At 43.9% G+C, this 27,229-nt stretch overlaps 1 long non-coding RNA gene across 1 annotated transcript in view; it reads left to right on the top strand.

Moving 5' to 3' along the window:
- The window catches only part of LOC125711340 (uncharacterized), a 55,910-nt gene extending 38,835 nt beyond the window's left edge, over positions 1 to 17,075 (top strand). Inside the window, exons 4-6 of the long non-coding RNA XR_007383000.1 lie at positions 14,491 to 14,797; positions 15,102 to 15,417; positions 16,880 to 17,075. This is a non-coding gene — a long non-coding RNA (uncharacterized LOC125711340). The remainder of the gene's footprint in view (positions 1 to 14,490; positions 14,798 to 15,101; positions 15,418 to 16,879) is intronic.
- The last annotated feature ends 10,154 nt before the right edge of the window (positions 17,076 to 27,229 follow it).

The raw sequence follows: 27,229 nt of genomic DNA, 5'->3' as shown, positions 1-27,229 counted from the left end.
TAAGGATAGCTCTTCACCATCAGTCTGTCATCAGGACTAAGGATAGCTCTTCACCATCAGTCTGTCATCATGACTAAGGATAGCTCTTCAAATCAGTCTGTGATCAGGACTAAGGATAGCTCTTCACCATCAGTCTGTCATCAGGACTAAGGCTAGCTCCTCAATATTAGTGTGTCGTCAGGACTAAGGATAGCTCTTCAATATCAGCCTGTCATCAGGACTAAGCTCTTCACCATCAGTCTGTCATCAGGACTAAAGTTAGCTCTTCACCATCAATCTGTCATCAAGACTAAGGCTAGCTCTTCATCATCAGTCTGTGATCAGGACTAAGTATAGTTCTTCACCATCAGTCTGTCGTCAGGACTAAGGATAGCTCTTCACCATCAGTCTGTCATCAGGACTAAGGATAGCTCCTCACCATCAGTCTGTCATCAGGACTAAGGATAGCTCTTCACCATAATTCTGTCATCAGGACCAAGGATAGCTCTTCACCATCAGTCTGTCATCAGGACTAAGTATAGCTCTTCACCATCATTCTGTCATCAGGAATAAGGATAGCTCTGCACTATCAGTCTGTCATCAGGACTAAGTATAGCTCTTCATCATCAGTCTGACATCAGGACTAAGGATAGCTCTTCACCATCAGTCTGTCATCAGGACTAAGCTCTTCACCATCATTATGTCATCAGGACCAAGGATAGCTCTTCACCATCAGTCTGTCATCATGACTAAGCTCTTCACCATCAGTCTGTCATCAGGACTAAGGATAGCTCTTCACCATCAGTCTGTCATCAGGACTAAGGATAGCTCTTCACCATCAGTCTGACATTAGGACTAAGGATAGCTCTTCAATATCAGACTGTGATCACGACTAAGGATAGCTCTTCACCATCAGTCTGTTTTCAGGAATAAGGCTAGCTCCTCAATGACAGTTTTTCATTAGGAATAAGGCTTAGTCCTCACTGTTATTCTGTCATCAGGGCTAAGGCTAGCTCTGCACTATCAGTCTGTCATCAGGAATAAGGATAGCTCTTCATCATCAGTCTGACATCAGGACTAAGGATAGCTCTTCACCATCAGTCTGTCATCAGGACTAAGCTCTTCACCATCAGTCTGTCATCATGACTAAGCTCTTCACCATCAGTCTGTCATCAGGACTAAGGATAGCTCTTCACCATCAGTCTGTCATCAGGACTAAGGATAGCTCTTCACCATCAGTCTGACATTAGGACTAAGGATAGCTCTTCAATATCAGACTGTGATCACGACTAAGGATAGCTCTTCACCATCAGTCTGTTTTCAGGAATAAGGCTAGCTCCTCAATGACAGTTTTTCATTAGGAATAAGGCTTAGTCCTCACTGTTATTCTGTCATCAGGGCTAAGGCTAGCTCCTCAGCACTAACAGTCTGTTGTCTGGACTAAGGCTAGCTCCTCACTGCCATCAGTCTGTTGTTGGCATTAAGTCCAGATCCTCACGGCTGTCAGTCTGTCGTCAGCACTGAGGCTAGCCGCTGACTCTTGGAAAGCTGTCATAAAGGCTAAGGCTAGATCCTCACTGCTGCCAGTTAATCATCAGGACTAAGGCTAGTTCCTCTTCACCATCATCAGAGTTAACACTAACTCAACGTTCTTTAAGTTGGCTTCCATGTTTGCAAGATGGGAATTCATATTGTAATTTGGGGCTTCGGCCATGGCAATAGTGCATCCCCGCGGAGGGAGAAAGCAGAGCAACACAGGCCTTAATTTCCCAGGAGACCTCTGTGCTTAATGCTGCCTCCACCAATCTTGCTTGACTCCTTCGCCCACCGACAAGTCCAGTATCACAAGCTCAGTCAGGCCAAGCTGGTGAGGTAGAAGAGCTGCACAAACAAAAAATGAGGCAAACATAAAACATGGCCCGCTGCTAATGCTGCTGTCCACCCAGAAATTATCCATCCATTCATCTCCCATAACCACTTATCCAGTACTGGGTCATGGTGAGCCTGGAGCCCGTCCCAGGAAGCACAGAGCATGAGAGGCCCCAGACGGGATGCCGGTCCATCTCTGGGCACAGACTCACGCACATTATGGGCAATTTAGAGACACCAATTTGCTTAACCACATGTTTTTGGACTGTGGGAGGAAACCCACGCAAACATGGAGAGAACATGCTAACGTCACACAGCCCCAGAGCCAAGTGAGGGAAACAAACCACCAGCAGTAGACGTGAGGCTAGAGTGCCACCCACTGAGCCACCATGCTGCCCTTAGCCAGGAATTAGCAAGGCCAATTTTATATTGCTGTTATTGTCCAAAGCCCAGCGTCATTAGTTTTCATATGCTATTTTATTTATATTTCATGTGTTACTGCTCCATCTCGATGCCCTCGTCAATTAACGCCCTATGCGGTGACGTGAATCGATGTACATTAAAGCAAGGCCTGCGGAAACACCCAGCCAAGGGACTGAGGAGCCCACAAATTAACAAAAGCCCGGGGCGTGCTCCCAGACAATATTCTAGCATTAATTAAACATGGCAGCATCCGTTTGCGTTGTTATCAATATACTATACACATCGTATGATATACATTATTTTGCTTCTGTTGGTAATATTTGCCATTTATCATGTGTACGCGATACCGATTTTGTTGCTCCTTCATTCGTGGCAAATGATAATGATTTCCAGGATGCAGTTAGATGCAGGGAGCATATTCGCTAATGAAGCAGAGGTGAGGATCGTCAAACCCACATCCAGTCAGCTTCACAGCTTTCTGAAGCTGACCCAGGCCACCTCAGTTCTCAAGGGGCGCAGTCTTACGAAGCTGTTTTACAGCCGACTCTACAGCTGAAGTCAATATCCAAATAATTAGTTAAATCGATTAAGACTAGAGCAAGAAACACACTAACATCCAATGCTGGCAACCATCCATGAACCATTTTCCTATATCGGTTTCTTACTTTGTAAATTCATTCCTAGGGAATAAAATCATGTGCCAGGCACCCTGGGTATATGTCTAAAAACTTCAAATAATAAAATATGTACTGGGGTGATGTGAAGACTCAGACAGTGGCAGTGTGATTGTTGGTTTGATTCCCGGTTTGGCTCAGTGAATGTAAGGATTTTGGACGAACTATTCCCTCTGTTTACATGAGTTTCCTACTGCTTCCTTTTGAAATCCAAATATGGTTATTAAGGTGGACTGATGTCACTGAATGAATCTGTGTGGGTCTAGTTATGGACCGGCTCCTGCCGAACAACAGCGGGAGTGTGTCTCACACCCTGTGCTTCTCAAAATGGGCTCGCCACCCTGTACTGAATTAACACTTCTGGGGAAAGTATAATGTAAAGATTTATCTTTAATTAGCTGTTTGTTTTTGCAAAATTTCCTGAGCTGGGAAAAAAATGCTGATAATTATTATGCATCTGGAGTCATTTGTAAGTGAATAGCAATGAATAGCTAATAGTCTCTGATGTTTAAGCACAGATATTATTAGCCCTTTATGCCTTACAGCTGATGAACATCACATGACTATGTGATTCCTGGTTTCCATTCCAGCCAATTTCTCTGGCTTAATTTTCTCAATTACTGCTTATGTTTCTGTACTCTGCATACCTACGTTTTTTTTTACCTAAGAAAGGCACTTTATCATTTAAAAAGGTAAAACGTCAAAATTAAGACTGTAATTGAGAGAAAAGGCTGAAGTTCACCCTTGCGTTCACTTTACCCCGGAGCTGTTGAGTTTGAGACTCTCGGTCACATATTAATTGGACCTTTGTTAAAGCTTGACAGCCATTTTTTTCTTCTGATTAAGTTTTAAAATGCCACAATTAGTCCGTTCTGTTGGTTTATTAGGGTCATGGTTGAAATGCGGCCAAATCAAATTTCGAGGAATTTAATGTCACTTTATCGGAATTTGAGATATTCTTTGCGATTTGCCTCCCTTGGTTCACTGGTCTGGGCTGTTTAGAGGTGGTCTGCTGTAATCTCTGTCATGCTTTATATATTTTAATGTGTCCATTCGGTGCAGGAATTTATGGAGCTCAGATGAAGGAGTTATACTTTCATTTACTTTTCAAATCCCTCTTTTTTATATGAATCATTGTTCAATCTAACTTGCTCTTTTTATCTTGTGTTATTATGATGACGATGAGCCCTTTTAGTGAGAAGATGAAGAAAAAGCAGCGAAACTCTAACCACCAACATGGAGCAGCACCTCCTGGTGGCTGGAACTGGACCAGCACCTGTCTAATCAGCAGTAACGGCTTCGTGGTTATCAGAGCACTGTTTTTTAGCTTCCAATCTGCAAGGGTCATCTGGCATGAAAACGTGTTAGTCATGTGTCCTAAACCATTGGGTGAATTCATTCTTTTGTCAACATGATAAATATTTAATTCTTTATGGCTCTCATTATTATTCTTCACTTCTATCATTCCTCACTGACCACCTCCTGAAAGTCAGAAACACCACAGTGTCTACGCAGCTTGACATAGCCGAACCACTGCTCTTCCTTCAGGTTCCATCATCATGGGTTCTCAGATGGACAAGCCCAAGGTATCTAGGTTCAGACAATCAGCAAGAAAATTATTAAATCGTGTAACAACTTCTCTCAAGCTTTCTTTGAGTTTTATGAGTCAGGCAGGAGTTGCACGATTTTTATTTTTTACATTATGTAGAATTCCTTGGTCATCAACCTGGTGGAAAAGTTTGGGTCAGTTCTCTCACGCTAGAATTTCCCACTCTATCTGGACTTCCCAAATGGTGATTTTTCAATGTGTTGTATCATTTGAATCCAGGATGTATCACTTAAGGCTGCATAAAACACTTCCTGCTAACAGAACCTCCCTTCCAGTGAGTGCAAGTCTGGAGACATGGACATCTCTATAAGGAGGTCTTTTCGCCACAATCACAGACAGAGTGATTTCGTTCCCTGTGAGGACTGAGGCTTATGAGACGCCCAACAGAGGTTTCATCCTTGCCTGCGTCCCTGGCCACCTTGTCTCTCCAGTCCCACAACTCCACATCAAAGCATGCAGCTGGTCCCGTGCTGCTCTTTCTGTGTCTGGCCAACTGGGGTGCACATCTCTCTGAATACCACATCGCATTCTGTTATGTCATGGTTCAGAGCCCACTGCACTAGATGGATGGATTGTTTTTGCACTGCTTGTATCATTCTTAAGAGCGTTAAAAGCTAATTGCCAGCTTTATTAATAAATAGAAGTGCAGCACTTCTGAGTGCGGCCGTTCGTATTGCATCCGTCTGCAGTGCCGACATTCAGTGTCTCCGTGGCAAATAAAATATACAAATGAATACATTAGTGCAGAATCCCTGCCTCCAGTACAGGAGTACAACAGTGCAGTGTCCACATATCACACATACTCTCTGTCAATATGTAACGCACGTATAGCAGAGCACGCCCGTGGTTCATATATAATGCAGTCTCCCTCCACATTTGCAGTAGCAGCACTGCTTGACATGGCCTGTTCTTGTCAATATGACGGCTGGCCCCTCGAAGCCGGTTCCACCTTAAGCCCCTGCCTGTCAGCGACTGCCCCAGTCCTCCCCCCACCCCACCACCCACATTTATTACAAGTTGCTGTACTTCAGAAAACAGTGTTCATGCCCACTAACAGAAACAGAAGTATCGTCAAGCAACCAAAAGAAGTCAGAAAGCTCTACAAACTTAAGCCTATCTGTGCAACTAGTCTGTACGGGATTTTTTTAAGGGTAATACAAGTATAATACCCTGAATGACAGATTTCCCATGGTTTATATGCCATTAGGTCTGCAAAGTGTAAATATAACCATATGTCATCTAGAATTCTTAACTAAATGCTATTTTTTTTACCGTATAGCTATTAAAGTCTTCGTAGCTGTATGATTGTTTTTAAACACAATGCGATCTCAGCATCCATCCATCCATCCATTTTCTAAACCGCTTATCCTACTGGGTCGCGGGGGGTCCGGAGCCTATCCCGGAAGTAATGGGCACGAGGCAGGGAACAACCCAGGATGGGAGGCGATCTCAACATATCTTGCAGAAAAAAGATGGAAATGGAAAAAAAGAAAAATCATCACAAATCAACAGAAATTAAATATCCTGCCATATTGCCATTAAAACAGTTACTGTTAATTTAATAACATGGAGCCAGTTTATGGTTTAAACAAACTTAGAAATCGATTGAATTAAAACGTGCAAATAATGAAGCAAATGAAATGATACTACAATTCCTGCTGGCTCCTGGGGCTTTACATCGCTACATCTTTTCAAATGATCAGTATTGTGTTCAGGCAAGAGAATGATCAGGTGGTTGGACACAATCATCAGTCCCAATCAAATTAAGATGGAATGGTGTCATTGTCAGAGGAGCACTTGGGGGGCCGGGGGGTAGTTCTGTGACAATAATTATTTCTGTCTCACCAATCTCTCTCCTCTTTGATGTCATGCCTATTACTCGCCCTTTAATGAATGTTTCATTCCTTCCATACCATCGCTGTTTATTTCTGAAGAATCAATACCGAGAAAGCAGAGGGTCTTCTGGCAGCTCGTCACCAGGCACTTCATCACGTCTCTCTACTTTCTTCAGACTATCGACGTCCACTTCCACCCGCGGCCACAGCAAAGTGAGATCTATCACAACTGGCACCCCAGCTCATCCCAGCGCCGTCGTTTCGGATGGTGCGGGGAACTTAGATGCTCTTCTTTTGGGAGAGAAATTTGCATCAGGGTCAAATGCCTTCTGAGCATGTATCCTCAGTTCTGTCAAAATCAGTTGTGAAATCTCTCGGAGGAGAATCAAGCAAGTCGTCTTCGGTCATGGATGCGCGAGTTGTTGCTGGAGAGGGTCGTTTTCGCTGTTGCTAAGTGAGGTTAGCGGTCACGGTTGTCAGGGAACCACGGGGTGCGTGCCGCCTCTCTCGTTCCGCCTGAGTCTCGATGGAGGCGCAGAAGGGTGCACATTACATGGCCCAGATTGCTTATCTACCAACTGGGGATACCGACCCGCTTTCTGTCAGCTTACACCACCTGTGTCAAAGCTCTACCCAATAGAACTGGGAACAGTAACACTTTGAATAAAGACATGTGCATAAGACCTTTGTAATGCCGCTGTAAGCTACAGTATGTCTCTCTGAATGTTTACATCTAACTTACAAAGGGCCTGACACAGAAGACTTTCTCGTAGTCTGCAGGATTTGACATATGCTATTGACGCATCTTAAACTCTCATGATACATCTCAGATGCTTATGAAGCATCTTAGACTGCTTATGAAGGTGTGATCCCTGGTTGGTGAAGGCGTTAGAGGTTGCTGTGTATCTAATGGGTTAATGTTAGAACCTGATCCACCAAGAATATTGTCAAGGTGGAAGAATAGTTGAGGTACCTGTATGAGTCAGGTGGCCATTCCAGGGTGTTTTGTTTACTGGTGTTTCATTGGTCTTTGGTGTATCTTGTATCCCTCTGCGCCAGAAATGTTATCCTGCAGACCTCAGCCCCTCCCAAACATTTATACAGACACTGAAAGGGGGGCTTATGTAAATAACCCTCCTCTGAACTGCCTAGCTCAAGTGCTTCTATGTTTTTAAATATGCATTTCAAAATACGTAGTTGCTTATAAAGAACTCATACGTGGGAGACAAATGGCAGTTTGAGAAGCTGGTGGCCAGCCGACCGTGGCCCAAAGAGGCTTTTCCATTTCTTTAACATCAAACGAGTATTTTTGCCTCCCTTGTGGAGGACATGTATTGAACTTAAATTCCATTATTACTCACTCAAAACAAAATACATCTGCTTTCCTTTCATTTATGAGGAACGTGGCTCCAAATTTGACTTTGTGTACAAAAAGGGAATGTGAACTTGCGAAGGCTCCCGCCGTCCTGGTAATTGGACGGCCAAGGAGTGTTCACTGTTTACCAGGGGAGTGATCCGCGTTTCATTAGGCTGCTGCTAAAGAAGACCGATGCCACACCATCAAAGAAGCTGCCAGAACATACGACGGGGGAGCTGAGGACCCGCGTTCCTGAGAAGATGAAAGAGGAGGGTTTGCGGCGAGCCTTTAGAGACTACCTCCGGTGCTCCCGTCCTGTCCCGTCAATTATTAAGGAACACGCTGCAGCTCTGTGCCAACACCAGGAAAAAGCTTGTGTTGTGTCCAGCAGGATTCCTTACAAAAAGGCCTGAACGCTGTGAAACACTGCGTGTTTATATATTTAGTTTTCAAATTTATTGTTAATATTCAGCTGCAAAGTTGTCAGCGAATACCACTGCTGCCTCACACCTGCAGTGTTGAGGGTTTGAATCTGGCTTCCCCTGTGTGTGTGTGTGCAGTTTGCATCTCCTGCCTGTGCTGTGTGGATTGCCCCATACTCTGGTTTTCTCTCAAGGTCCCAAATTACATTTTTTGTCAATTGGCTCGGTGAACTGCTGTCTGTGTGCCATTGCATTCCATCCAGGGTGTTTTCCGCCATGTGTCATTTGATGGACCAGCATCCTGTCCAGCGTGTCCCCTGCCTTGTGCCCTGTGATGGACTGGCATCCTATCCAGCGTGTCCCCTGCCTTCTGCCCTGTGATGAACCAGAATCCTATCCAGGGTGTCCCCCGCCTTCTGCCCTGAGATGGACCAGCATCCTGTCCAGGGTGTCCCCCGCCTTCTGCCCTGAGATGGACCAGTATCCTGTCCAAGGTGTCCCCCGCCTTCTGCCCTGAGATGGACCAGCATCCTGTCCAGGGAATCCCCTGCCTTGTACCTCGTGATGAACCAGCATCCTGTCCCGGGTGTCCCCGGCCTTCTGCCCTGAGATGGACCAGCATCCTGTCCAGGATGTCCCCCGCCTTCTGCTCTGAAATGGACCAGCATCCTGTCCAGGAAATCTCCCACCTTGTGCCCTGAGATGGACCAGCATCCTGTCCAGGGTGTCCCCGGCCTTCTGCCCTGAGATGGACCAGCATCCTGTCCAGGATGTTCCCCGCCTTCTGCTCTGAAATGGACCAGCATCCTGTCCAGGGAATCCCCTGCTTTGTGCCCTGAGATGGACCAGCATCCTGTCCAGGATGTCCCCCGCCTTCTGCTCTGAAATGGACCAGCATCCTGTCCAGGAAATCTCCCACCTTGTGCCCTGAGATGGACCAGCATCCTGTCCAGGGTGTCCCCGGCCTTCTGCCCTGAGATGGACCAGCATCCTGTCCAGGATGTTCCCCGCCTTCTGCTCTGAAATGGACCAGCATCCTGTCCAGGGAATCCCCTGCTTTGTGCCCTGAGATGGACCAGCATCCTGTCCAGGGTGTCCCCCGCCATGTGCCCTGTATTTCCTGGGATAGACTCCAAGTTCCCCACAGCCCCCTACTGATAAGCTGTAGATAGATGGTGGGGTTTTTTATACTAATTGCCACCACTGGAGCCATTGAAAGTGAACTGTGAGTAAAAGCCGAGAGATTTACAATGATGTCAAGAAGAAAGTGCCCTTCTTCAATTCACCATTCAATTCTACATATCAGGGCATAAATAACAATCGTCTGACTCTCACCACTTCTAAAATAAGATAAATCGAGACTCAGATAACAGACAACACATAACAGATTTCACTATGTCATTATTTATTCAACAAAAAGTAAGCCAAAATACAAAAGCCCTGTGGGAAGGGTTATTAAGCCATTTTCATACACTTTGAAATCCATCATTCTACTGTGAGAAGAGTTATTAACAAATGGAGAACATTCTAGACAGTAGCTTGTCTTCCCAGAAAGGTTTGTCCTAGCAAATTGGGCCCAGGGTCAGACTGCGCAATGCTTAGAGAAATGGCAGGGAACCCAGGAGCTACATCTAGGGATCTAGAGGCCTCATTGACATGTTCCTAACAAGTTAATGGCTCTAGATAAGAAAAAGACTGAGCGAGTGGCGCTAATGATTAGGCAGAAAATATGCTGGTTTCCATGGGACAGAGAACAGCAAAGCACAGAGCGAAAGCGGGAGCCCACTGAGGAAGGGCGCGTGAAGGTGCAACACCGAGGCAGATCAGAGCAACGGCATGCCTGATGCTGACAGCAGGTGGCCATTACAGGGACAGCGACTGCTCTGCTGCTGTATTTCTCCTGCACACAAGGAAGCATCTCGCACAGGGTCGCATCTGCCCCCCCCCCATTCCCCTCCCTCCCCCCAGCAGGGCCCAGGTGGATTCACATGTTGCATTTACATCTGAATCCAGCGCTCTGCATCATGTCAAATACGTGTACGTTTGCCAGATTACGTCGGTACGATAAAAAGTGTCCCGAACAACAGCGAACGTGGAGGGTTTTTTTTCCGTCCTTTTTCATCGGGTTCATGAAACCCCGGAAAGGATCCTGTTGGATGTAATTAGGCCGCTAAACAGAGGAATCTGCAACAGCATGTTTATGAATCTCGCATAATAATATAATAACCCTCCTCGTCCTGAAACATGTTTTGACAGACAGGGTGAGCTGAAGATGCATAATTTCCCAGCGCGGAACATCTGACAGCTGTTCGCCGGCGTGCCGAGGACACACTTAGCCAGGTAATTTAGCCGTGCGCCGCCTCTTCGGGCAGGAGGAAGTTCTCCGCAAGCTGCACGGCTGCCAGCGATGCGACCGGCTTTGACGCATTAAAGGAGTCAAAGTGCCTCTACCATGCTTGGCTCCACGAGATGCCCCCACCCGCCCTTTCGGGGGGTTCACCCCGCTGCGGTGATATTTATTTACCGCTGGCTATACAAGACGCCGTAGCCTTCCCAGAAAAAAAAAAATAATAATAATATGATGGATTAGTGAATGGCTGGTGCCGAATTAAAAGCTCGTCAACAGCAAGAAAAAAGCATAGATATTCTGAATAAATATTTGTATGTGGTTATTTTTGCTTTAATATTGGCCTGTGTATATATTTATTTTATAGCTGACATCATAAAGTGCCCTGGTTTGTATTTTTACAATAAGTTGCATTCAAGCACATACACACACATACACCATTAGGACACACACTCCATATCGCAAGGCTCTCCATACCGAATTCCAAAACATGAACTATTTATTATGTACTTATAAGCATATTATTATTATTCATATTCTCGGAGCATTCAAATTGGTAATAATTTAACAATGGCTACAGCCCACCTGTCAGGTTCGTTCTTCCGAATACTAAGAGGTTTTGTTTTTTTGTTTTTTTCCACAGTTAAACATAGAAATCTAGTAAGAAAAAAATAGTGCATTTTGAATTGCACGTAGTCCCAGTTCATTATGCTGCTACAAAACATCGATCTGTGGGGTATGAAAACAGGTGGTGAGGAGTTGAGTGTATGTGTTTCTGGGGACCTCCTGAAAGCTGTTTTTTTTCCCCAATCAAGCTCTTAATTAATTCAGGCTGATTGTCACACCTGTCAACAGGTACAGGCAGCTGGCCCTTTAAGACAAGTGTCAAGGGTGTGATGAATCAGTCAAAAGTGAAAAAAATCAATGCGAAACAGCAGGATGGGAATGAAAACATATGAAAGGGCAATATTTAGTTCAGTAGGTAGCGTACATGCAGTGTACGCTGGTTCAGTGGGTAGCACTGTTGCCTCTAGCTTTGGAGGGAATCAAATCTCTGTTTGTAGGGAGTTTGCATGCTCTTCTCGTGCTGTGCAGGCTTCCTTCTTGTACTTGCAGTCCAAAAACTGCATAATAAGGTGAAGTAGCATCTATGAATTCTCCAGTGTGTTTGCACATGCTTGTGCTCTAGGATGGACTGGGATGCCCTCTATGGCGCCCACCTGCCCTGTGGTGCCTTGTGGCTCTTGTGACCCTGTACTGTATAAGTGGGCAAAGGAGATGGATGAATGCATAGTTGCCATTTACCTACCAGTAATGAGAAAGAACGATGTCACAAATGCTTGCCTAAGTTTCTCCCAAATATAACATGAAATTACAATCCATCAACTGCCCAGTAAAGTAAACAGAGAGGCATGTTCATCACTGCTAATGGCCTCTTTGGGTATTGCTGCAAGGTGCCGACCTTTGAACACCTAGAGCAGAAGAGGCCTTAGCACCTGCAGCAGTGTCATTCTGGAGGACGTAACAAGGCTGGCTGGATACAGTATTGTTTAACCTGTCCCTTTGTTTAATGTGGACATCAAAGGACCATACATGTCCTCTTCCACCTCAGATGAAAAAGCCTTTCTGTCTTTAATTGCTTTTAAATACTTAAGTGTAAGCTAGTTCGCCAAAGTTACCAGCACCTTGCATTTTTCCAAAGGGTCGCATTACTCTAGTGAAGGCTAAAGCTAGCAGCTACCCTGTTATAATGAAGACTTAAGCTACCAGCTACTCTTCTGTAATGAATGCTAAAGCTAGCGGCTACCCATCTGTAATGAATGCTAAAGCTAGTGGCTACCCTGCTGTAATGAATGCTAAAGTTGGTAGCCCCACTACTGTAACAAATGCTACAGCTAGCGGCCACACTGCTGTAATGAATGCTAAAGCTAGCGGCCACACTGCTGTAATGAATGCTATGGCTAGCAGCTGCATGTTATCCCTCAGTGCTGGCAAGCTAATGGCAGGGTGCCTGAGGCCCGCCATGACTCCTGCTCTTTTGCAGATTTGGACACTATTCCGCCCCCGCACCACCTCGTCGACCCCTTGGAGCATTGGCCTGTCACCACTCTCCGTCGTCCATTCCCCCTTCTGCTGTGACGGGCCTCAGCCCAGTCCACCCCTCACCGGCATCCCTGCTGCTGACAGGGAGGGAAGCCACATATTTTTAGAGCTGGGGCACGATTGACGCCAGCGGACTGTCCTGTCTGTTTGGCAGAGCTGTATGGTTGTTTGCTCTGGGATTTTTACAGCCATTTTCTCACTTTCCTTTTCCCCCATGCAATTCTCCTAGAATTAGTCCTTTTCCAGACTGGGCTGCTCAGCTCCGGAAGGCTCTATTTACAACAATTTTACTCGGGGCCATCTTTTCCTGCCTGAGCGAGCAGCCGCGAGTGAAACCGTTTTGACTATGGCTTTCAAGTGTGGAATTATTCATAGTAAAATCAGACTGGCAAAACACTATATTTTACACAAAAATGCTTTCAAACCCGATAAAGGCTATCAGTGCATTTTAGGGTCCTGTCTGTAACACACTGAAATAGTTTTAGAAACAGTGACCCCTACTGAAACATGTAGGAAGGACAAATCGTTGAAGTGTTTAGTCGAATGCTATGGTGCTGTATATGAGATATGTTTTCATTTATGAAAAAAGGCCATCAAAGCACACACAAAAGCTGTGTTGAATATTAAGGATTGCTGTAAATAAATATTTTCCACTGTCTGTGGTCTTGCCAGGCAGTTGCATCATACCCTCACTACTCTAATGTTTCTTGAGGTAGAAATATTATGCTCAATATTTCAGGTATGTGCTATGATTTCGTTTGTTCCCACCACTGGAAAAAATGTAATATTTTCTTTGAACATCCCTAACATCGCTTCAGATTAAAGTATTTATGGTGTATGTTCATAAATAAATAAATCTCTACATAAGCCATGAATAAAGGATGTTATAGAATTAAAATGTCTGTAAAAGTGTCAAGCATAAATAGAGTTTAAGAGATTAAACTCCAGCGTCTAACCATGTTTTTAAAGTATGCTCACTCTGGTCTATTTAAGTCTATTTAAACTCCTGCAGTTTGCACTGTTTCTAATACTCCAATGAATCCGATCACTGAACAGGCACAAGCATGACCATTCCTGCTGCCCCATAGTGTCCACGTTTGGCATAATTCTGAATCCACTGGGCATACCTATCGTAATTGGATTTTATGCACACTTTAAAGCACATGGCATCAACATGGATTCTTAGCTGTGCACGCAATGATATAGAAAAGAGGAGAAGGCAATCTGGAGGTTGAAATGGAAAGGGCGAGCTTTATGCACATGGATGTATTTACATATCCCTGAACTCACTGGCAGCGAGAGTGCTCTTATTTACTGTCCAAAGAATATGCATGATAACAAATTCATGGCAAAGGCATCTGAATCCGGTAATATATTCGTCGTGGCTTCCAAGTATCCTGTTCCGTGACCAAGTGTTTGGCTGTCTCCTCTCCTTTTAAATGAAGCCAGATAAGATTCACTGATGCGCGGAGAAGTCTGAAGTAACTGGAGCTGCCGCAATGTTTCCCTTTATAAGTCCTTATCTAGCTGTTAGGTCTCCGCGGCAGCCAGCAGTCCCAGCGGAGGACGCTAAGGAGTCCCCCTGTCTACGTACTGCTGTCTCTTTAATCAAATGTGCACCGAACCGTTTTCGCCAGTCTGCTGCAAATCCAATTATGAAAATAAAAGTTATTTCGGGAAATCCAGGGACCACTGAAACTAGATGAACAAGAGGAAGCAATGGTGAAACTGTTTCATGTGAAAGGGGTTTTTTGGAATTCTCTGAGTTAGGGTTAGGGTTTTAACGACTATTATAATAAATTTTTGCTGGCATGAAATGGAAAGGGTTTTTGAAGAGTAGCCGTGAAGGACATGATATCTTCTGTCCTTCAGGTGGTCATACCTGGATGGAGCTTCTGTTAGAGTTCAAGAATTTTCATAAGCCGACAGACAGACTGAGAGAGAGAGACAGAGATACAGGGGTCCACGCTGGTAAGTACTGAGGAGGAAGTGATAAGGAAGAAAGAGAGGAGAGAGACAGGGGACTACTCTGGTAAGTACTGAGGAGAGAGTGAGGAGAGAGACAGAAAGGAGAGAGACAGAGAGAGACAAAGAGACAGAGGTCCATGCTGGTAAACAGTAAGGAGGAAGTGAGAGAAAGACAGAAAGGAGAGAGACAGAGAGAGACAAAGAGACAGAGGTCCATGCTGGTAAACAGGAGGAAGTGAGAGAAAGACAGAAAGGAGAGAGACAGAGAGAGACAAAGAGACAGAGGTCCATGCTGGTAAACAGTAAGGAGGAAGTGAGAGAAAGACAGAAAGGAGAGAGACAGGGAGAGACAAAGAGACAGAGGTCCATGCTGGTAAACAGGAGGAAGTGAGAGAAAGACAGAAAGGAGAGAGACAGAGAGAGACAAAGAGACAGAGGTCCATGCTGGTAAACAGTAAGGAGGAAGTGAGAGAAAGACAGAAAGGAGAGAGACAGGGAGAGACAAAGAGACAGAGGTCCATGCTGGTAAACAGTAAGGAGCAAGTGAGAGAAAGACAGAAAGGAGAGAGACAGAACAGAAACAAAGAGATACAGAGGACCACGCTGATTAGTACTGAGGAGGAACTGAGAGAAAGACAGAAAGGAGAGAGACAGGGAGAGACAGAGGACTACTCTGGTAAGTACTGAGGAGGAAGTGAGGAGAGAGACAGAGGACCATCCTGCTATGTACTGAGGAGGAAGTGAGGAGAGAGACAGAGAGAGAGGAGAGACAGAGGACCATCCTGCTATGTACTGAGGAGGAAGTGAGGAGAGAGACAGAGGACCACGCTGGTAAGCACTGCGGAGGAGGAGAGCAGAGACAGAGAGAAGAACACTGAAAGGTTTTTGCTTGAAATAGAAGGGATTGTTTTGTTTTGTTCAAAAAAAGGTTAAAAAATGAAAACCTGAAAATGACATTCCCTTTTCCCCTTGGTCTCACGCTGGGGTATTTTCTCCAGCTTATTTGTATTGTTATTAGATGATTTGTTTGACATTTTGTTCAGTTGGGGACCTACTCAGGTGCGCAAAATGGGGCCAATTTTGCAGCATTTACCCTGTAAACATTTAAAAACTGCTCCCTATTATTTGGAGTGTTGGTCACCTGATCTGCTTGTCACCGAGGGCGCACCATTTCCAAACTCCCTCTTCCAGCGCCCTGCTGTCCTCCTACTGGTCACCAGCCTTTTCTCACCATTATTTTGAGGCCTCAGATCACAAATACCAATTGGAGGTCTGGTGTTGGATGGGTAATCGATTGCAAAATGAATCGCGAACTTCTATGATGTCGTTGAAGTGGGAGCGAAATACAAATACTTTTAGCCATATACAAATACGTCATTAGAGTCTGACAGCTGAGCACACAAACTGCAGTAGTACTTCACCAGAGAGTGTTGTGAGTTCATGATTTTTTATTTCTAACTATAGTTTTGGGATTAGTCTGCATAACAAAAACAAATACATCTACATGATTAATATTTATTCTTAATGGGGAATTGTTCAGTCCAATTCATTGCAGTCATATTTTCATCTAGACGTAATTCCCATAATATTTACCTGCTTACCTTCTGTTATTCGAAACTGTTGCTGGGAGGTGCATTACCTTTTCCTGGAACTGTAAGCCATTACCTTGCACAGTTAATTCACGTGCAAAAGACACGTGATTTATTGCGGAACAAAATTGTTTAAAGTGAACATGAACGGTACCCACCATAAGGGCCTTATCTCTCAATGAACCCCAGAGCTGAGAAAGGCTGTTTTCCTTCTCTATGGGTGATAGAGGATGAGCCAAAATTGTGTCAGGGTCAGCAATAAATTACTACCATTTTCCAATTTTATTCTTCATGTTCTAGCCCAGAGCCAGATTCATATACTTGCTTGTGAATTATAAGACTCAGTTTTTGATTTTTTTTAAGGATGGGTTATGATAAATGGGCTGAGACACTGAGTATGAACACATTTATCAAATTCCTCAAAAAAAAAAAAAAAAAAAAAGTTCCCTCCCCGAAGAAGCCGAGCCATAGGAAGGTCTTTGTGTTCCATCCTCATTGGAGGATGGCACAGCACCAATGCATAGCCAAGGTCGCCCGGCCCTGGTTTATGTAAGGGTCATGCCCTGCAGCATCTGTAACAGCTTCATATGATTAACCGCATGGTGGCATTCAGGATGCTGACCTACTTTGGTTTGTCTTCTAGTCTACTAGGATTTCACTTCCTTTTCAGTAAGCTGCTCCTAACCAACTGGAATCTCTTCCAGGGAGCCCCCCTGCCTTGTCCCCTGTGCTTCTTGGGACAGGCTCCAGACACTGCACAACCCTGTACTGCAAAGCGGTTAGAAGATGGATGTTATGGATGCATGCTCCTGACCAAATTAAATCCCATAACTTCATTCTGGAGCCAGCATCTTCTCGCTACATACAGCCACGCACAACGGAATTATATCCCAAGACGTACAGGAGAGCAGGCAAGGCACTCCCATGACAGGGTGCCAGTTCTCCTGGATGACTGAATTGAACTTTCCAGCTGTAAATCATCAGTCATGCTTTCAAAGTGACAGGTCCTGCATCAAAGAAGCAAACTGGATAGACTGGTCTCTTGCTCCACGTTTATCTAGCTCCGGAATCATCATCCAATCATTCCTTTCATCCTGCCCTTTTTTTTCCAGCTGTTCTTTTCAAAGAGGTGATTCACAGCGCTTGTCTTCCTTTTTTCACTCTGTCTATGCTCCAGATGGCCTTTTAGGTTTTGAATAAGAGCCTGATTTGGACGCAAGTGTGTATTTGTGTTTGCAGTAAGTCTGCGAACTAGCTGGGCGCGATGCATCTCCATGACAACGAAGAGATACAGTGCCTAATATGTGTGAACTCATCAGAGCGCACAACTGGCAGAGGGAGATGGAGTGAGGATGCTCATAGTAAGCTGAACTAGCTTAGCCCCACGCAGAGCACTGTACCAGGGACAGGGAGATCAAATCCTCAAAGCTCAAGCTACAGCTCTGTGGATTTTCATTGTAGTTTGGCTTTAAACTGCTTCCTAAAAAAGCCACTTTTGGGATAGCATTGACGGCTTCATCAATCAGCAAATTTGAATGGTTTACTGTCTGAATGTTTATAATTCCTGTGGATGGTTTGCCCATTGCGTGACTGAGTGAGCTCTGTGATGGACCGGCATCCCTTTTAGGGTGTCTGCTGCCTTGTGTCCGGTTTTTTAATGGGATAGACCCCAGACTCACAATGACTCTGTTGGTTAGAAGATCGTTGTTTGGATAAGATGTTAAAAAAGCCATAGTAATGCTCAAAAAGGCAGGCAGTACTTGGGTGAAATTGCTCAGTTCTCCAAATACCGTGTCATCAGTGACCAACACACCAGGATGTGCAGCTCGAATGAAATTTACCGGCACGGCACAACTGTAGTGACGTACTGGGGAAGAATCCCACTCAGATAGACCCTGGCTGAGCTGGGATAACTTCTCATCCACTGTCATCTGGTGAAGAGAAAGGGAGTAAATGGAAATAGGGAATAGGGGGAGCGGGTTGAGTATGGTGAGCTGGGGCCATCGTCTTCTGTAGCTCACCTACAGCTCAATGTGCACTAATAAATGTAGAAAAGGAAACTAGTTATTTACACAAGTGTCAGCGTCCTGATATCCACCAATCTTCCGACTTCTTATTAGTAAGGGGGGCCTGGAACCTATCGCAGAGAGAATAGGACATAAAGCAGAGACACCCAGGGCAGGATACCAGTGACCAGCAGAGAGCTTCCTTTTAGATTATAGGTCTTAAAGCAAAGGGCCGTGAAAGTGATGTATAAATGTATAAGGACAGCACAGCCTTCCGTAGGTGCAACATGATTCTCAGCATTGCATTATGGGGGATTTTGTGAGGCGTCATCTTGAAGAAGGAATCGATATTTTCACCCCGCAGGAATTCTTCAGAAATCTGCATGGGTTTCCATGACAACCCTGTCCTCACTGCCCCCGGTGCCTGTGCTTGACTTTTCAGGATGTGTGTTTAAACTGGAGTGGGTTCAAGCTGTCTAGTGCTGTCCTTCCAGCTCCCCGCCTTCCTGTACGGAATCACTCCTGAAAATATCGGGTGTCCTTTGGTGATTTCTGTGAGGTGGTCCTTTTGAACCTACTGTAGAAAGTCTCTTGAAGACTGCCCAAAACTTGTGTATTTCGACAGTTAAGAACGCAGTGTCCTTTATGGGTAATTTGAGGCAAACATTTGCTGTCATCATTCTACACACTCTAGGTCTTTTGTACAGTTTTCACCTCCAGACAGGTGAACATACTGATAGTTTGTCAGCGTGCTGGTGAATTACCTCATTTTTTACCTTGACAGTGGGGTGGTGCTGTGCTATCCAAGCCTCCCCAAGAGTTTAACCTGTTGTGGCTGGCAGGGGTAAACAAATTATACAACAAGCAGCAACAACCCACAGTGCCACATGTATGTGGGTGCTTTCAGGCAAAGAATAGAGATCCCCATGTCAAGGGGAAGGAACAGCATGTCGTAATGGTGAAATTTAATGAATTCATTGATTCTCTCCCATAATTAAACAGAACCCTGGGTTAGGTATCTCTGTGTAAATTTCAGGCATACAGAAAGCACAAGGACTTTTATGGTCCAAATGTTCCCTGAGGTTAGTCAGCTGAAATCTTATTCTATCAAAATTCATCCTCCAATGTGTGACACACAGTAACATCTATGCATGTTTGCATATTTATTATTTAAGCAAATGTTTAGCATGTTGTCAACATGTAACATTAACATGCATGTGGGATAATTGAGTACTTTGCATTGTTGCAAGATTGGCTCTGGATTTATACTGGATCTTATAGGAGCAATTGCCATGGTCCCTGTGGATCTTTTTCTGTTGTCAATGTCTGAACCTGTGAGGTTTTTAGTCCCAAGTTCCCTCTAATTGAACTAATCTCAACCAAAGCATCAGTCTATCCGAGGATTTAAATCTGAGTATGTTGACATGCGGTGTCATGCAAGAGCTTTGGAGAAATTCCCTCTAACATAAATTCATCGGGGAAAATAACAGGAGCTTAAGTTCCCAGCTCTTTATTTGTTCAGATTACTGTCCTTGGGCAAGATTTTGTAAGATTTGTAATACAGACAGTAGATACAAGTTTAATAGTTTGAAACCTAGTGCTTGTTATATTTTTTATTGTGTAAGTTGGAATTTATTTCCTGACAATATATTTTTATTAGTTGGCATCCTGGCTGTGTTTGAATTTTGTAGCTTAATATGGCCGTCTAACCATGTGTCCCTACCTGCATGTATCTGAGTATGGCGCTAGGTGTGGGACCTGTCCGGTTTCCGGTTTTCAGAAAAGTAGAACCCATTATTAATGAGCACAGCTCTGGTCAGCATCCACACCACTTCAGTCCCAGAAAGCCTGCAATCTACCACTGGAGATGCAGGAAATGGGACACGCTTAGGGTTACGTCACATGTTTTCGTGCAGAGAACATGCAAACAAGAAAGGCACAGACGTAGGATTCAAAGCCTCAGTTTTGGAGTGTCAGGCTACAATACTGTAAACATATATGAACGTGTCTTTCTATACTGTATGTTACTGTATCTTTGCTCTTCAGAGCGTCTTCACTCTACCCGGTGTAATCCTTCCCTCTACAGTTCACCTTGACCCTGTGACCTCGCTCCACTGCACCACAGAACCTGGGTGGCGTTTGTGAACTGCCACCGGCGCCGGAGATGCCGACACGTCTTATGGGAAAAGATCAAAGGGAGATGTTTCCACAGAGTGAGGCTCTCTCGTCACCGTCCCATAAGCGGATTTACTCCCGATAATTCCAAACACGCTGTCAACAAGTCATAATTTGCATACATTTATTTTTTAATAAATAACTTCAAAGGAACAAAGCATCAGGCTAAGGTGTGTAATTTGCCAGAGACTGGAATTACGTGGCCCAATCACGTGCGTGTTGTTTGAATACTGTGGTGTCACACGCCTCCCCCAGCCTTCTCAGGCAGCGTCTCCTCTAATGGAAGCCAGGTGAGCTGGATGGAGGGAGACCTGCTGAAGGAAATCAGGAGCATCTTTGAATGTTACCTGAACTTCTTGAAAAGGTTAGGAGGACCTGAAAATGAGATTATATCAATCAAAATGAGATTATGTAAAAAACAGAAATTAGACCGCATCGGCCTGGAAATGAGATTTTGTACAACTGGATATGAGATCAGCTCAAACCAAAAACAAGATTGCATCAAACTGGAAAAAAGATTGTACCAATCTGAAACCAAGACTGGAAATGGGAGAGCCAACAGGAAATGGCATTATAAAACCCAGAAATTATAATATATCACACTGGAAATGAACTGTAAGGGAAGATGAAAATAAGACTGTATCACCAGGAATCGCAAGTTATTTTATAACCGAACAAACTGATGTACAAAATAGTTAGAACTATAGACAAGGTTAGAACTGTCATAAAATGTCAGTTGACTTATGTTTATATATTAAACCAGAAGAAAACTGAAAAACTACAGTAATTACTGATAGAAATGATCAGACATCTCGGCCCACTACAGAAGCTACACACTCTATCATGGCATTTTCCTCTGTGGTGCTTCGTAAGCGTTAGAAATCTGTGGCCAGACTGGTGTAACCTGGCTCTCGGTGCAGTGTCTGTTACTGTGAATGAGTCAGCTAGCACACTGCAAAAGGGCTGCCAACGGAACGCTCGCTCTCTTATGATCTCTGCTCGGATCTGGCCCACAGAGCGTTCCATCGCCGTGGTGATTAGAGCCCGCAGAGGAAAGAGGAGTCTATTCATCTGCTCGCCTCTTCAGAAGAACACAATCTTGATACAAGTATTCAAGTTTGGAAGGATTTCAATGGTTTAGACAATTGGTTGTTCATTGACTTGTGTTTTAATAAGCACTGTAATGAGATTCATTACCCAAAGTCAGATTTTATACACAACAAAAGGTGTTTATGTAGTTATTCAGTATTCCGTCCATCCAGTTAGAATTCTGATGCTTATTGATTAATTAATTATAGTTATAATTATATAATTATTATAATAATAGCATTGCTAAGTTTATTAAATAATATTACATAGCAATTAAGTAAACATTGATGTGTTATTTTGACTTATGTTGGCTCGTGAGCACCCTCTACTGGTCCCTAAAGCAACTCCCCAACTGTTTTGACCTGCTGTGCAGGGTCATGCTAAAGCTGGTCTTGAGTGCAAAAGAAGTGCTCAATTTTTATTTTTTTTTTTTATGTTTTCCTTCACATATATATATATATATATATATATACATACACACACGCGGCATGGTGGCGCAGTGGTTAGCACTGTTGCCTCACACCTCTGGTACCTGGGTTCGAATCTCCGCCTGGGTCACATGTGTGTGGAGTTTGCATGTTCTCCCCATGTCGTCGTGGGGTTTCCTCCGGGTACTCCGGTTTCCCCCCACAGTCCAAAAACATGCTGAGGCTAATTGGAGTTGCAAAATTGCCCATAGGTGTGTATGTGTGAGTGAATGGTGTGTGAGTGTGCCCTGCGATGGGCTGGCCCCCCATCCGGGGTTGTTCCCAGCCTCGTGCCCATTGCTTCCGGGATAGGCTCCGGACCCCCCGCGACCCAATAGGATAAAGCGGTTTGGAAAATGGATGGATGGATGGATGGATATACACACACACACACACATTAAGGTTGTTTCACTGCATAAATTGCAGTTCATACAGCCTGCGCAGACAGCCAGGCTGGGTCATCCAGCCAACTGCTAAAGGGTCATCCAGTGAGATGAAATTTGGTGCAAGACTTGGTCATTTATGGAAGCTGTATCACACACAGGGAATGTGGCGATCCCAGGATGAAGGTAGCTGCAGGCATTGTTCTCGAGGAGAGCTGCTGCTAATGCAGTTCCTTTGCTAGCAGAGGTAACCGGGTTCCCCAAGGTTTGGGGCCACAGCCAGGAAAAGTCATCAAGGGGCAGCCATGAGGGTTACTCTGGCCGTAACTGTAATTGCTAGCTCTGCCTTCCAACATGAGAGACAGGTCGCTCTACGTGGTGCTGTACACCTAGGTCTGGGAGCTGGGGAGCCTGGCGGCCCTCCGCAGTCTTCTGGGGAATACCTGGAGCCCGAACGCTGGGTGAGAAGGTAGGCTAAGAATAATGCACCACTGCAGTCTCATACCAGGTATATATCACATGATTGAGGAAGGTTTTCTTTGTTAGATGGACCTTTTCACAAACTCATACAAGCTACAATATCTGATCCCCTCCTATGAACAGCTGATGCAACATCCAGAGCAAAACACCACATGAACCTAAACTGACGAGATGGAAGCAATATTAGCATCAGCTCAAGCCTGATATAAAACAGCCTAGCGGTAGGTTTTATATGAATGTAAATTCATGGGGGCGTTACGCTCATTCGCTGTAAACTATAATCAGTACAGATGTAAAACAAGAACCCTGAGATAAAAGTGACCCCAATTAAACAATGATAAGCGCCTATATGATGGAAAAAAATCATTACGAAGATAAGGGCTTTTAGCTTTAACACTGGACATCTTCACATCCTTATTTCACTGTCAGCAGAGACAATATACAGCAATTGAAATGCAAATTACACACGGTTGTTGTTTTTCATTTTAGACCAAAGTGACCAACAAATATAATCCAGCCTTTCATCAGTTTTTTTTGTTCAGTTATATGGGCTCACAGGCGTGTAACCCTGCCTTTTACGGTATTATATATATTTTTATCATTATATTAAAATGTCCTGTGCTTCATTTAAATAGGCAACATCCTGTATCACTTACATGGCCAACATTAATCAGTGCTCCTGTGACTGTTACAGATTATTAAAGGGCTGCATGGACGCGGGAGGCGCAGGAGCCGGTGTGTGTAATAAAGCAGAGGAAATTAGCTACCGTAGATGTTCATTTTGCTTATCTGATTCGGAGTGTTGCGTCAGTCCTCAGATCCCCTATGTCATAGTGTCACAGAGTAACACAAAAAGCCATAATATACAGAACAGGCGCTAATCTAAACACAAATCACAGAGTTTCCGACCACAATAATAGTGCCACATTATTGCTGCTATTATTGAGTGGAAGTGCATAAAAGCTTCATTATGAAGTTACAAATGTGCTTCACAAAGATATATTATTGAATTCTACTGAGAAACATGCTATTAATATTAATGTCCATGGTCATATGTCTGGGAGTGGCCAGCGGCTGTCCAAGTCTACTTCCTGTGTAGGGGCTCTCTTGTGAGAATTAAGTACAGTGAAGGGTTTGGAATTCATACAACTGGAACTGGTATTCTTTTGTGTGTATTTAGATAGATAGATAGATAGATAGATAGATAGATAGATAGATAGATAGATAGATAGATAGATAGATAGATAGATAGATAGATAGATAGATAGATAGATAGATAGATAGATAGATAGGAGAGATTACAGTATACATACAAACATGCTTGTAGTATTTATCTGTTGTATGTAGCTTGCATGTATCTCTATTACAAATAACGTTTGTGTCAAAGCCATGCAGGCTTGTATCAGTGTATTTTGTATGACTTATTGTGCGTTTTGCCCACCGCAGGTAGACCGTCAGGAATGTAGACTCCAGGCAGTGGCAGAATTTTGTCAGAACATGAGATCTGGGACCAATGCTCAGCGTGAGCTTAGTTTACATGTTTGTCAAGTGATCCGGAGAAGCGTCTCCTTTCAGCTGCTCTCCGAGTCCCACCGGTGTGCTGCCTACACAGAGTCGTCACACTAAGCTGCCTGAAAATATACCTCAGCACATTTCAGCTGGAGCCACAGACATGAGGATTGATGTCCGAGAATCGTCCTTCGCACGTCCTGATGTTCTGTGCACGCCCTTTGATATACATCCTGTCCGAGGACCAACCCTGCTTCCTGGGCTTCCGGGGACAGGCTGCAAGGTCAACGGCACCTTGCACTGGATACGTGTTTATGGAAGATGGATGGATGGATACCAGTGAATTAGGTTTTCAGTCAGTGCTCGTTCTGAGACTCTTATCTGAGGTGAGAGACTGAATGGAAAGAGCCCTGAACATCTCTTCATAGGGATGCGGCACGTTGAGTGCCTCTAGATTGATGCAGCTCTGTGGAATTATTTCAAAAAGCAGGCCTTTCAGGGTTGAGGGGGGACTGGTTTTATGCTAACTGAAATTATAACTTGCGGTATGCAAGTGTTCCTGCTATTCATTACAATTATTGCTTATGCAAGCAATTATACAAAAGAGCAAAAAGGGTGCCAGATAACACTCCTGCTTTGTAATATGGAAATGGAAATGTGCTGTTCTGACCCCTTTAACCTACTGGAAATAAACAATGAAAATAGGTCTATTCGCTTAAAAAAAAAAGTAGTTCTTTTGATATCTGTTGCACTGTTCTGTCATTGAAAAGACACAACCTCAGTCAAAATCTGCGAGCACGCATGGCTCTTTGCCCAGAGAGGGGCTTTAAATCTTTTAAGCTCACTATTTGTCAGGATCATTGTTCGCATTTCGCCGTTAACATTTCTTGTCTTCTACATAGACGCGGTACTTTTACTCAAACTTAACCTTTATTGCACTCAGGTGACCCCTGGTGGTAGTTGCGGTATTACGGCGTCCAAGACGTGCCTGGTGTTTCGTAGCAGCGCCGTCGCATGTCTGCAGGACAAAAATGCTACACTAATGCACCGTGTCTGCAATAGGAGCGTGTTTTACTGCCCTTTACATGACTACCTGCCCCATATGTCCCTCTTATTCAGATAGACTAATGCAAATCCATTTATGCCTTTGTCCACTGTATTGTTTCCCGCCAAGCTAAAAAAAAATAGTAAATAGACGCTGGGCCTTATTAAAACATTGATCTGTACAGATACTTTCTCATTATAATCGCACATTAATTCTGCACCTTTACCTGGCTCCTTATCCTTCCTGTGAGCAAACAGGTCAAGACTGACATATGAATATCATTAAGGTGATAAGAGATCTCTTATTAAGTCTATTAATTAGGAGCTTATTTTTCAACTACGTTTACATCTGCATACATCATTATGATAATTTTTGAATAATTATTCCTCGTTCGTAATGGGGTTTCCTCCGCGATGCATTTAAGTAGGCATGGCTGTAAACAGACTTGCTGCCGTTGATTGTTTTTGGGTGAGATTTAAGCCGTATTAAGTTTTTTCTCCAATTATAAGCAGATTTCCCCTCTAAAAATATTTTTGCCAAAGTAATACATATAAATGTCATTCATTTATAGTAGTGATCCAGAAGGGCGCTTGGCGTGAAGCGCCATGCATGATGTTTCATAAGTGGCTTTGAATTTCCTGATGTTTCACCAGTGACTGGATCTCCAGAGAGCATAACCCTTCATTGCATACAAGTTACTTCATAAACACTCCCCATCTTCAGTGCCCAATTCCCGCAAGACGGATATACGCCTCTGATCTACACTGGGTTTCCATAAAATTCCAAAAACCTTTTCCTTTTCCCCAAACCGTAGCTGCTTAGAGTAGCCGACATTTCGCAGAACGTTAAATTGAACCTTTAAAACTGCTGCCAGATGATTGTACGGAGACTATAAAAATGAATAAGGCGAATAATAAAACCAAAGAGAGACCACGAGATCGTCTGGCTCACAAGACGTCCACGGGGGCAATAATAACTGTGAACGATCAAACAAAAGCGCATGATATGTCAGCGGTCAAAGAGGATTTTCTGCTTTGCTTATATGTTCTAGAACAAGGTGCCTTATATCTGCAGGTCTCTTGTGTAGTTCTTTCAAAGACCTCTTAAATCACACGTTAAAAGGGATGTAATTATAATCAGATCCAGAGTTTATTTTGAGAGCTGCACATAAAGTGTACAATAAACGAAGGAAGCATTAAGTCACCATTATACTTGAATTACCGGCAAATAGGACTTGAATTTGGTTATTTACAAACTAATTTAGAGACGATAAAAATTAGGTCCTTGCCAAGTCATACTGTTTACAACACTTTCATTTAATTTAAACAGCCTAGTTAAGGCAGTTTCACAAAGAGATACCTTTAGTCATACTAAATGTGACATGTGGCAGTTCTGTAGGATGTGTGACGCATGTGTTGTGACGGCTGTCATAAACTCCGATGACCTATGATGAAACATCCGTGCGTGGCGAGTAATAAAATGTCATTAAGGCATCATGGCACTTACGACATGACACTCAGTCTACAATCTAATGTCAAATGAACGTACCTGACAAAGGGATTCTGGCTGATTGTAGTGCAATTAACTTTCTATTATGTTCATAGACAGTAAATGAAGCGGATAGCATGTAAAACATTACTGCCTCAATGCAGATTTGGAGAAGCAAAGCATAAAAAACGACTTTGGATTTTTGGTTAATACGCAGGCTGTGATACCTAGCCGACTTGGGATCAAACAAATGCATTAAATACACGGGAATTATATAAAATGGATGCAAGGAAAAAAATCATGCTGAGAACCGTTTTAGTGAAGAGGACTTCCTCTTTCTGTCATGCAGTCTTTGTGTTGCATACAGATGCATGCACAATAGGAATAATAGCTTTTTAAAAATGGAGCGGCG

Source organism: Brienomyrus brachyistius, chromosome 17 (genome assembly GCF_023856365.1).
Source record: "Brienomyrus brachyistius isolate T26 chromosome 17, BBRACH_0.4, whole genome shotgun sequence".
Taxonomy (NCBI): Eukaryota; Metazoa; Chordata; class Actinopteri; order Osteoglossiformes; family Mormyridae; genus Brienomyrus; species Brienomyrus brachyistius.
This window is presented reverse-complemented; position numbering and strand designations above follow the sequence as displayed.